The sequence below is a fragment of the Pinus tabuliformis genome, chromosome 2_1 (assembly GCF_031772625.1).
Source record: "Pinus tabuliformis cultivar Carrire ecotype Pingquan chromosome 2_1, CPIR1, whole genome shotgun sequence".
NCBI classification, from domain to species: Eukaryota; Viridiplantae; Streptophyta; class Pinopsida; order Pinales; family Pinaceae; genus Pinus; species Pinus tabuliformis.
Genome location: NC_142299.1, coordinates 849,540,329 through 849,552,920, shown reverse-complemented (window position 1 = coordinate 849,552,920; position 12,592 = coordinate 849,540,329). Strand labels below are relative to the sequence as shown.

General features: G+C 39.3%; 1 pseudogene; it reads right to left on the bottom strand.

The window, feature by feature from the left end:
* Positions 1–6,308: 6,308 nt before the first annotated feature.
* LOC149203318 (magnesium-protoporphyrin IX monomethyl ester [oxidative] cyclase, chloroplastic-like) lies at positions 6,309–11,038 on the bottom strand (annotated as a pseudogene).
* Between the last annotated feature and the right edge of the window lie 1,554 nt (positions 11,039–12,592).

Below are 12,592 nucleotides of genomic sequence, written 5' to 3'. Positions count from 1 at the left end.
CCCCGAATATGATCAAATCCTAGGAGAGGTGAGTGGTCCTGGAGGAAGTGTCTGTGAGGGTGTCCTATAGCCTGGTGTGGACCCTTGTCCTTGTTTTATGCGACCTTCCTAACCTGTAATATATTCCTTGCAACCTGCAATTATTCCACAGAGATTAGGCCTGTTTTTTTTTTTTTTTTTGAGAGAGAGAGAGAGATAGCTGGGGCGCCTCCATGAGGTTTTCACCCTCACTGTCTACCCCGGGCACCTCTAAGAAGTTTTCACTCAGGGATATTTTTATTTCACTTCTCTATTTTTTTTGATGTTCAAGGTGTGGGTGGAGTAGAGACAGGGCCCTGCTCCACTACCAGCACTGATTTGTCCAAAGTTTCAATGAACTCCTGCCTCGAAAGGGGTTTCCTATAGATTTTCAATCGATGCCCATTGACGAGCATGGGGATGGCTTCTTCATCAATGGTCCTGATAATTACTGAACTATTGTCATTGCATTTCTCCACTGTATATGGTTCTAACCACCTTGTCCTCAGTTTCCCTTTGAAATCCTTGTATATTGAGTCATACAGCAGCGCCCAATCTCCTGGCTGGAATTGCTTTTCATTAAGGTGCCGGTCATGCAATATCTTCCTCTAGAGTTGAACTACTTCTAAGTGGAGGAGGGCCTGCATTCTCTTTTCATCTAATCCATTCAGCTGCAGTAATCTTTCTCGTTGTGCATGGATGAGATTTAGGTCCAGCTGAGCTGCCAACCTCAATGTGTTGTACTCGAATTCTATGGACAGCAGAGCCTTCTTCCCGTAGACCAGATCATAAGGTGTGAAACCTGTTGTAGTTTTCCAAGTGGTGTTGTAGGCCCAGGTGGCCTCAACCAAGCCATTTGCCCAATCCTTCCTACTGTTGCTCACCACTTTAGACAAAATCTCTTCCAACGATCTATTAGTAACTTCCACCTGCCCATTAGCTTGTGGATGATAAGGGGTGTAATTTCTATGCTTGATCTTGTGATGAGCGAGCAGGTCTTCAATCAGGTTAGAGGTGAACTGACTTCCTTGATCGGTGACTAGTTCTCTTGGGTAGCCAAATTTGTAGAAGATATTTTCCCTTAAAAACTCAGCCACTTTTCTTTCTGTCGCTACCTTGATTTCCTTGGTTTCTGCCCACTTTGTCAGGTAGTCTGTGCACACAATGATGTAAGACCTTTTCTTTGAAGGAGGGTTGATAGGACCCACAAAATCCATGCCCACTTCTCAATGGCTCAAAGGTCACTTGAGGTTGGAGGGGCATTTCATCCCTTGGAGTCAGTTTCCCCATCATTTGACATCGGTCACATTGGCTGATGTATCTTCTGACATCTTGATGAAGAGTGGGCCAATAGTAGCCTGCTTGTAGAATTTTGAAGGCAGTCCTTTTCATTGCAAAGTGACCTCCACAGGGCCCATCGTGACAGGTCAGGAGGATGTCAAAAACTTCCTCCTCCCTAACACAATGCCTCAAGATCTGATCTGGGCCAAGTTTAAACAGGTTACCCCCGATCCAAGTGAATGGGGCACTTTTCCTCACAATTTTTCTCTTCTCTATTGAGGATAGGTGGGGAGGGAATTGTGCTGAGACCAAGTAATTTGCTATATCAGCAAACCATGGAGAGAGTACTAAAATAGAAAACAGGTGTTCGTCTAGCATCTGGTCATCCACTGTCCCTTCTTCATCTGCAGGCAAATCCAATCTAGACAGAAATTCAACAACAACATTTTCCTTACCTGGCTTGTCCACAATGGTCAAATCAAACTGCTGCAACAAGAGTAACCATCTAATGATACGAGCATTTACATCAGGCTTATTCATTAAATATCTAATCACAGCATGATCAGTGTGTATGAATGTTTGATAACCAGTGATGTAGTGTCTGAACTTGTTTAGGGAATGGACTATAGCCAGGAACTCTTTTTCGGTTACAGTATAGTTCATCTCTGCCTTGGATAGTTTTTGCTGACAAAGTATATGGCATATGGTAGTTTCTCCTCAACTTGTCCTAAGGTTGCCCCTATGGCTCTGTTCAAGGCATTGGTGTGGATGTGGAAAGGTAGGGCCCAGTTTGGACCTCTCAACATCGGGGTGGACACCAGCTTATCTTTCAACTCATCCAAAGCCCCTTGACAGTGGTTAGTCCATTTAAACTCAACATCTTTCCCTAAGAGGCCAAACAATGGCGAGGCTAGCTTATTGATATCTTTAATGAATCTTCTATAATATCCTGCTAAGCCTAGAAAACTCCAAACATCTCTCACCTTTTGAGGAGGTGGAACCTTTTGGATGATGGAAATTTTGTTAGGATCCACCTGTAATCCTTGCTAAGAAATGGTATGACCTAACACGGTCCCTTCAGTCATCAGGAATTCACATTTTTCAGGACTGAGGGACAGGTTCATTTCAATGCACTTGGTTAGAACTTTTCCCATGTTAGAAAATGCTTCTTGGAAGTTAGACCCATAAGGAGTAAATTCATCCATATAGATTTCCACCGAATCGTGAACCAGCTCAGCAAATATGCTCAATACTGCTCTCTGGAAAGTGGCAGGAGCATTGCATAGCCCAAAGGGAAGGACCCGGTAGGCAAAGGTTCCCCAAGGACAAGTGAAGGTGGTCTTATCTTAGTCTTCCAGGCTGATTTGGATTTGATTATACCCGCTGAACCCATCTAGGAAAGAAAAGAACTTCTTCCCTGCCAGCCCATCTAGCACTTGATCTATGAACAGCAAAAGGGAAATGGTCCTTCTTGGTGGCTTTGTTAAGTTCTCGATAATCTACACAGATTCTCCACTTCCCATTTTTCTTGGGTACAAGCACCAGGGGAGAAACCCATTCACTGTCCGAGATGGGGTAGATGAATCCTGCATCCAACAACTTTTGCAATTCTTCTTTAATGATGTCCTTAAGGGCTGGGTTCATTCTCCTCTGAGGCTACCTAACTGGTTTAAAATCCTCTTTAATGTAAATGTGATGGGTACAGACCAAAGGATGGACTCCTTTCATTTCCTTATAGCTCTAGGCAAAAGCATCCAAATGGTGGCTTAATAAGCTACACAGCTCCTTCTCCTGGGAGGGAGATAGGGATGAGCTGATCTTTAAGGTTCTTTCAGGGCCAAATTCCACATTTTTAACTCTGGGTGAGGTCGGATCGGCCACATAGAGGTCCACTAAAGCGTTGGCTTGGGTACCTTCCACTAACTCCTCTAACGACAGTGCACTGGGAGGTGGATTTTGAATCAAATTCTCGATCAAGTCATCCTCGGTCAGAGGACCTCCCCTGGCGGCTTCTACTGTGCATAATGGTGCAGAGTAGACTTCACCCTCATCTCCCTCCTCCAACCAGAGTGGTAAGTCATGTTCTAACAGAGGTTGGGTAGGAGGGTATAGGACTAGCTATTTGGACATAAGCCCATTCTTGATGGTCATGCTTCCAGCTCGACAACTGATGTAAGCATCCATAGTAGCTAACCAAGGCCTTCCCAAAATGAGGGGGTATCCAGTGAGTTTTACCTTTGGTTGAAGGACCAAGAAGTCCATAGGGTACTCCCAGGAATCAACAGAGACCAGGACATCCTCCACAATCCCTTCGAGAGTCACGGTGGAGCGGTCTGCCAACTACAGTACTTTTGAGGTCTTTCTTAAGGAACTCTGAAGGTTAAGTTTAAGCATAGTGTCCCTGGTCATCACATTAATGGCAGCCCCTAGATCAATCAGGGTGTGGGGGATTATGGTGCCATTGATGTGGACATCAACTACAGGACTCCCAGGGTCCAAATATTTTGGACAGATTACTTGTCCCAACATCAGATCGGACAGTTGTCCTATGACATTGATAGTCGGGTCATCTCTCTTGCGCTTCCCTAGGTGCCTGAAACACTTCTCCCTGATCAATTTGTTGTAGATTGGTACATCTTTTATGGCATGGAGAAGTGGAATTTTCACACACAACTATTTAATTTCTCCCAGAAGTTCAGTCTCCTCTAGGTTTGGTTGCGTGGCTACTGTTACTCACTCAGGAAAGGGTGGAATGGCTTTGGGTTCATTTTCCTGTTTCTCTTCCTCTTCCTCCAGGGGAGGAGGCTAGTGATCTGGAAGGACCTTTCCAGATCGTAGGTTGATCTCCTGAATCTCCACAGCATAGGTAGGGCATGTTGTCTCTCCAATGTATACCTACTGGGCCTGTCTATTGTTGGGGTTCGGGTTCGGTTGAGTAGGCATCTGGGGTTGCCTTGAAGGAGCAGGAGGTAATGGTTGTGGTTGAGTAGGAGGTGGAGGCAAAATAGCGGGAGGAGAGTTTTATTGGGGCCTCCACCCCAGTTGAGGTGCATTCCACTGAGGTTGTGGCTGGACATGAGAGTGAAACGAATGAGCAGCAGGTTGAGTATGGTATTGAGACGGATAAGACCAAGGAGGAGGTGTGGACCAGGAAGGATGAGTAGGGGACCCCCCAAGAAGGCACGTGAGTGGACTGGTTGGGGTTGTAATAAGTTTGGGATGTTCCTTGCATCCCCTGCTGGTAAGGTCTAGACCCATGCGGCCTCCTTTGGTTAAGGAAGTAGAGTGGCTCAGTGGCCCCTTCAGCCCCTTGGTACATGGCTTTAAGTCCAGGTAAGGTTGGGCACTGGTTCGTGGGGTGGTCTTCCTCACAAATGAAACATACCTCCACTGAGTGCAATGGACACTCGTTCTTAGGATGCTTCCTTGTACATCTGGGACAAAAAATGGCCAAAGCCCTCTCAGCTTCCTCTTTCTTCTGTTGGATTCGGAAAGTATCTAGTTGCATGGCAATGGTCTGTCTCATCTCACTTTTGAGGTCTTCCATCTGATTAGCAAACTCATGCTTGGAGAAGGTGGTACTAGCTGAGAGTGGATTCCCCTTACCTCATTTCTGGGCTGCCCTAGAGTGGTTTCTAAACATAGTCTTTATGTCCTCATAAGGTAGTTGGTAGATGTCTCCCCCAGCTAGCAGATGGAGGGTATCTAGAAGGTCTTCAGGGACTCCTCGGAGCAGAACCAGCTTCAGAGATTCGGGGTCAAGTGTGCACCTGGCCCATTTATAGCTAAGTTGGAACCTTTCCTCGTAGTCTTCTAAAGACTCATCACTTCCCATGGTCATCCGAAAGATCTCTCCCTTTGTTTCCTTTGACCTACAATAGTCCCGGTATTTGTTGTTGAAGGCTTGTTGCATCTGAGCCCAAGTTGTGATATTGTTTCCAGGTAACCCCATGAACCAGCGTAGTTCTGCATCCTTGAGGGTAGAGGGAAAGAGTTTCAACTTTTGCTCGTCTTTTGCATAGTCATAAGTTCAACAAAGGACAACAAACTCAAACAGGAAGGTATCAGGGTCTTCAGTGGTCAATCCATGGAAATGAGGTAAGGCTGAGGGACTTATGTTTTTCACCTTCATGTCCCCGTTTCTCTCTCGGATGGGAAAGACACCTTCTATTCTCTCCTCATCTTCTCTACCGTTTCTGTTTTCAGCCATGGTCTCAAAAGGAATGTTTTCTTGCTCTTCTTCTGTTATAGGATCTTCATATATCTCAGGAGGTTCACCTATATGTTCTTCTGGATCACTGCCACCAAAGAGAGAAGGGTGACTCAGTGATGTGGTGGGGGTGTTGGGTAGGAATTTTCCGGTATTGTATCTGTTCCTAAGAGGCATGAAATGAAATATTTTTGTTTGCTTTTGTTTTTTTCTTTTTCTGCTTGTATCTGCAAAACTAAAATGAATTGAATTGCAACTAACTAAAAGCTATCTTGCTGAAATGAAAATGCAGAATTGAAATGAAAGCAGGAAAGGACTAATCTATTTTGCTTAAATGAAATTGCAGGAATGAAATGCTAGGCTACGCTTGTAGAATTGAAATTGCGGAATTGAAATGCTAATCTACGCTTGCAGAATTGAAATGCTAATCTATGAAAGCAGGAAAGGTCTAATCTACTTTTGCAGAAATGAAATTGCAGAATGCAAATGCAATAAACTACTTAGCAGAAGGTTGTAGTAGAAAATAGAAGAAAAGCAGCAATCACAAATACTTTGACGCTTCCCCAGCAATGGCGCCAAAAAGAATGGGGAGTCCCAGGAGTTGCAACATTATTGCTGCAATACTGGAGCCCACCAATGTGCATATGTAAATAAAATCTTATGCCATAATATGAATGTTTTTCTAGAAAATGGTAGGACATCTAAATATTCAAACAAATACAAAGAAAGGCATAGAGTCATAGAGCTCCATTCTCGATGATATAGTGCAATCATGCAATTATGCATGTATGAAATGCATCTAGTACACAACATGTGGCTCAAAATCAGTGTAATCCAAAGAACCGGAATCCACAGGTGGCATAAAATAAGTTGTTATTAATTCTGACACCAAAACAACTATAAGAGGAATTCTTTGGAGATTCTTCACAAAGCCAGGAGCTTGGATTTCTCCAATTGCTATTATCTGTTGGTTGATGTCTACCATCCTATCAAGTTTCTTTTTGAATTCTAGATTCTCAACATCCAAGACAACAGGAAAAATCCTTGTTGTAGTTTGGTTTGTCTGCATCAGTCAAAAAAATACATTGCTAAAATCCCTCCCACACAAAACATCACTACAACTCAATTTTAGACACACAAAATGGCTTCTAAGTATTGTGATCTATATGAAACTTCTAACCCACCTCAGTGATAACATGCATATCGAACTCTTTGTGTTCAGTCCAATGCCTTCATAAAATTTTGTCCTTTGGAAATCATTCAAGTACATTATCATATATACCTGCAAAAGGAAAGCAAGTGTACCCAGAAAAAATTATTCACATGGAATAAGAAACAAAAAATCATCCAATAAATATTGAATGAAAATAACGGACATCATATTTCCTATATATTTAGGATATATTAGATGTAATTCAATACTAACTCACTGAGAGACAGAAAAACCTTGACCAAAGCTTGGCCTTCCATTCATTCAGAAAATGTGGTTGTGATTTCAATAAAGCTAAGAAAAAATCATCATGCCTATTTTCATCCTGGCACCAGTTCTCAAAGTACGTGAATATAGGATACACTTGATACTCGGGGTTTTCTCTTAGGTGCCTATAGATGGTAATATATCTCCAGTAATCGATCTTCTCAAATAAGTAAGTGGCATATAATATGAACCTAGGCTTGAAGAAAGTATAATTGTGTGTATTATCTAGGAAATCGAGCTCCAATGCAAGATTGAAATCTGATAAACCCTTGTTCAGAGACCTGTAACCCAATGTGTCAAAGATTGAGTTGAGAAATTCAATAGACATATTACAACATAAAATGCAATTACAGTGGAAAAAAACTATATCCCTGAAAAATAATTTATCCAATGTAAGTTTCAAATGGAAATATATCCAACAGACGTAGGGAGTTGTGAAAGGGGGGAATTTTTGCAGAAAAAAACTATGACTTTGATTTGATAAACCATGTCTACAAAGTAAGATATCATACCCTTCATGGCAAGCTTCATCTCTGGACATGAGGGAAAATATATTAGCCACAACTAGGTTGCTTTTCTGCAAATGAACATTCGAGTTAGGTCAATTTCATGCATGCCCATTCACCAAGTCATCTCATAATAGGACACAAATAGATATTCATCAAATCCAAAATTTTAAATCAATTGTTTCTTGCAATTCCATATCTATATCGCACAAAGGCATCAAAATCTCAAACCAAGTATGTAACAAAATCCATCAAACCATGCTGACTTGAGAGAAAAAGTGTTTGTATTAACCTCTACATTATATCTTATTCTTCAAGATGTATAGATATTAGAATTTAATAAAGTTTACTAAATTAATGGTAACTTGACATATCATTGGCAAGAGGATAGACTATGCCCCTGCATGTAAGGTGTACAAGAGAGAAGTCATTGTCAAATTGTTGAAAGCAGTTGTTTGTGTTTTTAGTTGCAACTTGACACATCCAATTTGATAAGTTTGCAGGTTGTGGGTAGGTGTTTGTAATCCTTTAAAGGAAGCATTACAGGGTTCCCATAAACAACAACTAGTGGGGGGGAAGTGACAGGCTTAACCTGATGCTACTATGATGGGGTCCATTTCAGGGTGTAAACGGTGGAGAACTGTTGACTCCATTAGAGAGGCTCAAAATATGTGTTAAGAAACTTAGGATTCTCCTTCATTCAAAGCATCTGGAGAGAAAGCCTTGGAAGACTATCTTGCTAAATAAGAAATTTTTTATTTGCAGGTTTGTTTGCTAAATCATGAAGCCTTTTTCTTCTAACTAGAGAAAGAATAAATGGGTTTGTTAAACAGTTCTTTCACTTAATACCTCATTTTAAGATTTTTTTTTCCATTAAAATTTGTATTTTTTGCAAATATGATAAAAGTTATTGAGGAAGGCCCTTGGCTTTAGGGAAGTAAAGATATTTTTTCAAATTTGGTTCCCTAATATTTTTCTAGCATCTTTTATCCCTCTTCCATCGCACTATGATCAAGGCTTCCAAACCTGCTTGTGCACCTTTAGCTAGAAAATGTTTTAGAAGCAATAGAGAAGTCCATCAGGAATATAGATTGAGTTGGATCTTCATAAACGTTGGATGGGGGTTAATTTTCTAGAGTTTCAAGGTAACCACTGGAAAAATACTCATCAAGTCTCCTAGTTACTTGTAAGTTACTCAGATCGGTAGAAAAACAAGTGGAGGACATGGTTAATCTCGTCAAAATTTCAAACTATTTATTATTAAGTGAGTTTGTGTAGGGTTTGACTTATCCTTGGAAGAATTGTTGGGAATTTCAAGGTTCAACCAAGTTGAACTCATTGTAGTCAATCAACAGCCTATAGATTGAAAAACCTATTTAAAAAAAATATAACATTTCTTCAAGGGTTTTAGACTTATTTTTTCTTTCAAGCAAAAAAATTTACAGAGAGGATTCTCCATAAAAACGCATCACAATTCAATTTTGTTTTGTGGATTTTCAATCCATGTGAAGGGGATAATTGTTGGAAAAAATATTTTGGGAATTTTGAAAGGATTGTGCGGCAACATTTCTAAAAATATGCATTGAAGGTGTGCCCGAACTTTTGTTCTAGGCCAGAAGCCTTAACCATAAAAGGTTTTCACAAAGATTGGAAGTAGTTTTTGGCTTATGCAAATTTTGGATTTTTTTTTTGAAGCTTTATTGGTGCTTTTCTTTTTCATAAATCCTTAAGGAGAAAAAGAATGTTCTTTTCTTTTATTTGGGATTAGTTGTAAATGTGTAATGCCTCCTTCCCTCTCTCAAGTGGGTTTAGGCATAATGCCTCCCTCTTGTCCCATGTCATTTTGTAAATCCTTTGTCATATCCCAAGTTGTTTTTAAGGGGGGATATTAGGATATTAGACCTTAGGACTTGCTTAAGACAAACTTGGTATAATGTACTATAGTCATGTGTGCTTTGGTTATCCAATGGTCATTGTTCTATCTCATGCATAGATGCTTCGATGGTGCTCATGTTCTAGTTATTTATGACAATTGATCTATGTTTTATCACCTAATTGGTCCATGATATCTATTTAAAGATCATGGATGGTCACTTGTATTGCATGATTAAGAGTAGAGTATTGTACTGGATATAACCCTTCACTTCTACAAATTTTCTATTGCTTCATGGATGTCTCATTTTAAGGGTTTTACCATGTAAATATTGGTGTCTTAGTTTATGGTCAACATGAGTTATTCCTAAGTGTTATCCATCCTTGTGAGTAACCCACTTGTGATTTCATAATATTGTATCAAAGTGATTTTGAGTTTCACTCATCCTCATTCAAAGATCGAGCTAGTTATGTTGGGTATTTGAAGAGCTTCAAATCCCTTCTTTTGGTTTTAAGGTCAGACCTATGGAGCTCATATTATTAGGTATTAAACAACTGGGTTGGTTGTTCTATTTCAAAAAAACCTATGTATTTTTGGGAGATACAACCACCCCATCTATTGCAGTCAAATTTCAATGCTTGGTCTTTTTCTTATGTTGGGGTCCTCAATGGTCACTTTCATTTTAGGTTCTTTAGAATCATGCCACTTCATATGGGCACAACACTATATTTTTAGATAGTCACAAATGGACCCAAGGTTTGCTTAAGGGTTGGGTCCACCTTAGCTACACAAGCTAGTATATATAAATGTGAGGCTTTGGTCTAGTTTTGGAATATAATCTAGATAAATAGATGCAAAACATAACATATATGTGTGTCCATATTTCATTTCTTGAGAAATGATACAAGTTTTATGTTGCTCCGTGGGTGTTTCCCTCTTTGAAGGTTTTACAACATAAATATTGGTGTCTTAGTTTTTGTTAGTTTGAGTTATTCCTTTGTGGCGTTCTTCATGTCAGTAGACCACCTATGATTTCTCATTATGGTATTAGAGTGTTTATGTGGTTAACTCCTTTTTTATTCAAATATTGAGGTAGTTATGTTGAGTATTTGAAGAGTTTTAGATCCTTTGTTCTGGTTTTGAGGTCATAATTGTGGAATTATCCTTATTATCTCTTGAAATTATGGAGTTTTTATTTTGTTTCAACAAAATATGTGCTTTTTGGGAAGATCTAATTGCTCCATGTATTACATAGTCAATGCTTGGTATTTTTCTTCCTTGTACTGCAACAACTCTTCAACATCATTAGGCACACCATCATTTTCACTCACTGACTCCTTTATCACCTCAAATACACTCAACAACACCCCAACTAATCCTTGTTGCAACTCTCCACCTTCCTAATCTATTGGGTAGACTTCCTAGGAATAAACATTACATTGTACCGTTGGTCCCTTTAGAAACTTAGATGTCTTATTGTATGGAAGAATCAAGATGTAAGGCACCATGAACTATAAATATCTTTTATGTTATCCAAATGAAATTTCATTCCTCCTAATACAGTGAATAAGGCTGCAAGTGGACCAGTTCCTATCAGTTGCAAAAGAAAAAACAATCTGGAAAAGTACCCAAAAAACAAGTTGATAAAGCTCCAAAGCCCCATCCCCATCCATCCTATTAGGTTCACTTGTGCTATGTTAAGTAGTTCTCCCTTGCATCCACATTCTAATGTGTTGAAGGGGCCATTAACTTCCCCAAATGAAAGAAATCGTTTCCAAAGAATCATGTCCTATTCGATTGTGAACATCCTGATAAAAGTTATTCTTAACTCCACCTCTTAATCGTTAAGCAACTCTTTGGAACTCTTTTGGGAGCACACAACTTGGCTATTTGCTTACTATTTCCTTGTTTATCAGTGGCCATCAGGTTGGGTCCATAACAACTACCTTTAGGTATACTATGGTGTCTAAAGTCAGCTCTTGATTTTTGTATATGGAAGTTTGAAACTTAAATTGTATAAGGAAGATATATTTTGTTTAGGGCTACATGTTACCCTTGTTTTTGTATAAAAAATGTGGAGGAGGATATCTAAATATTAATCTGTCATTTCCAGAAATGATCTTTTGAGTTCCTAAAGTAACTGAGGGATCTGTTAAATGTCTTCTTCCTCTCTTTGTGATTGGAAATAAGTGTTGGTATTATAAGGCCTTGTACTTTGTTTTTTGGACTAATATATTTTTTATGTTCACTAGAAATCAAATTTGAATACTTTTCTTGCAGTTTTGTAGTATTAGGACTAAATCCTTTTTTCAAGGAAAACCTTGCAAGGAAACTGAAGGGATGCTTCCCCGCATTCATGGATGGAAATCCCAGTAAAACCATCCACATACACTAGTGCTCCTAACGCAATGGGACTCAAACCAAGTGTATGTCGACATGGAACTAGCTAATGACCAAAAACCTTGGCAAAAAACAATTGGGCTAATCCCTTGGGTTCTGTTAGAATTAAACATAACAACTAATTACAAAAAAAATCTGGAATTTTCCATTATGATTGCTTTATCAATATTTCCCAGAGTTCACTCTGATTTATTTTTATGAGAATATATTTCATCTTACTAGAAGATACCGCTAGTCTGAACAATGTATACTTATTAACGTCTTGAATTAATATCTCTCCAATGAGAAAAACCTTCCTGATTCACCTTATCAGTCTAGAAGACACTAATTCCACAAATGGCTCCAACATTTGAAGTAGTAAAAGGATAATTACAAAAACAAAAATTGAAGTTTTGATATTTTCATGAAAACTTGAATAAGGAAAATATGTACTTCCATTGAACTTAGGATTTCATATTTATGACTCTCTATAAGATGAATGGCAAGGCCCATACCAAGATGGTAAAACCAAATGGAATACACAACACCATACGAGTCAAAGAAAATATGTCCATCGTCACCCATACTCTTTCAACTTTATATTGACAAACTAGAAGATCTCATTTCAAAGTGATCCAGGTGGTTTCCTTCTCTATGAGATTTCCATCGGAAGTCTGTTGTGTGGATGACATTTTCATTTTATCCCACATAATCATAGGACTCCAAAAGAATCTAGACACTTTTAGCTTATTCTGTGATAGCTATGTCCTTTAGGTAAACCTTGCAAAATCAAATATTCTGGTTTTCAACATGTATGAGAATTAGGCATCTAAAACTACTCTCACCTA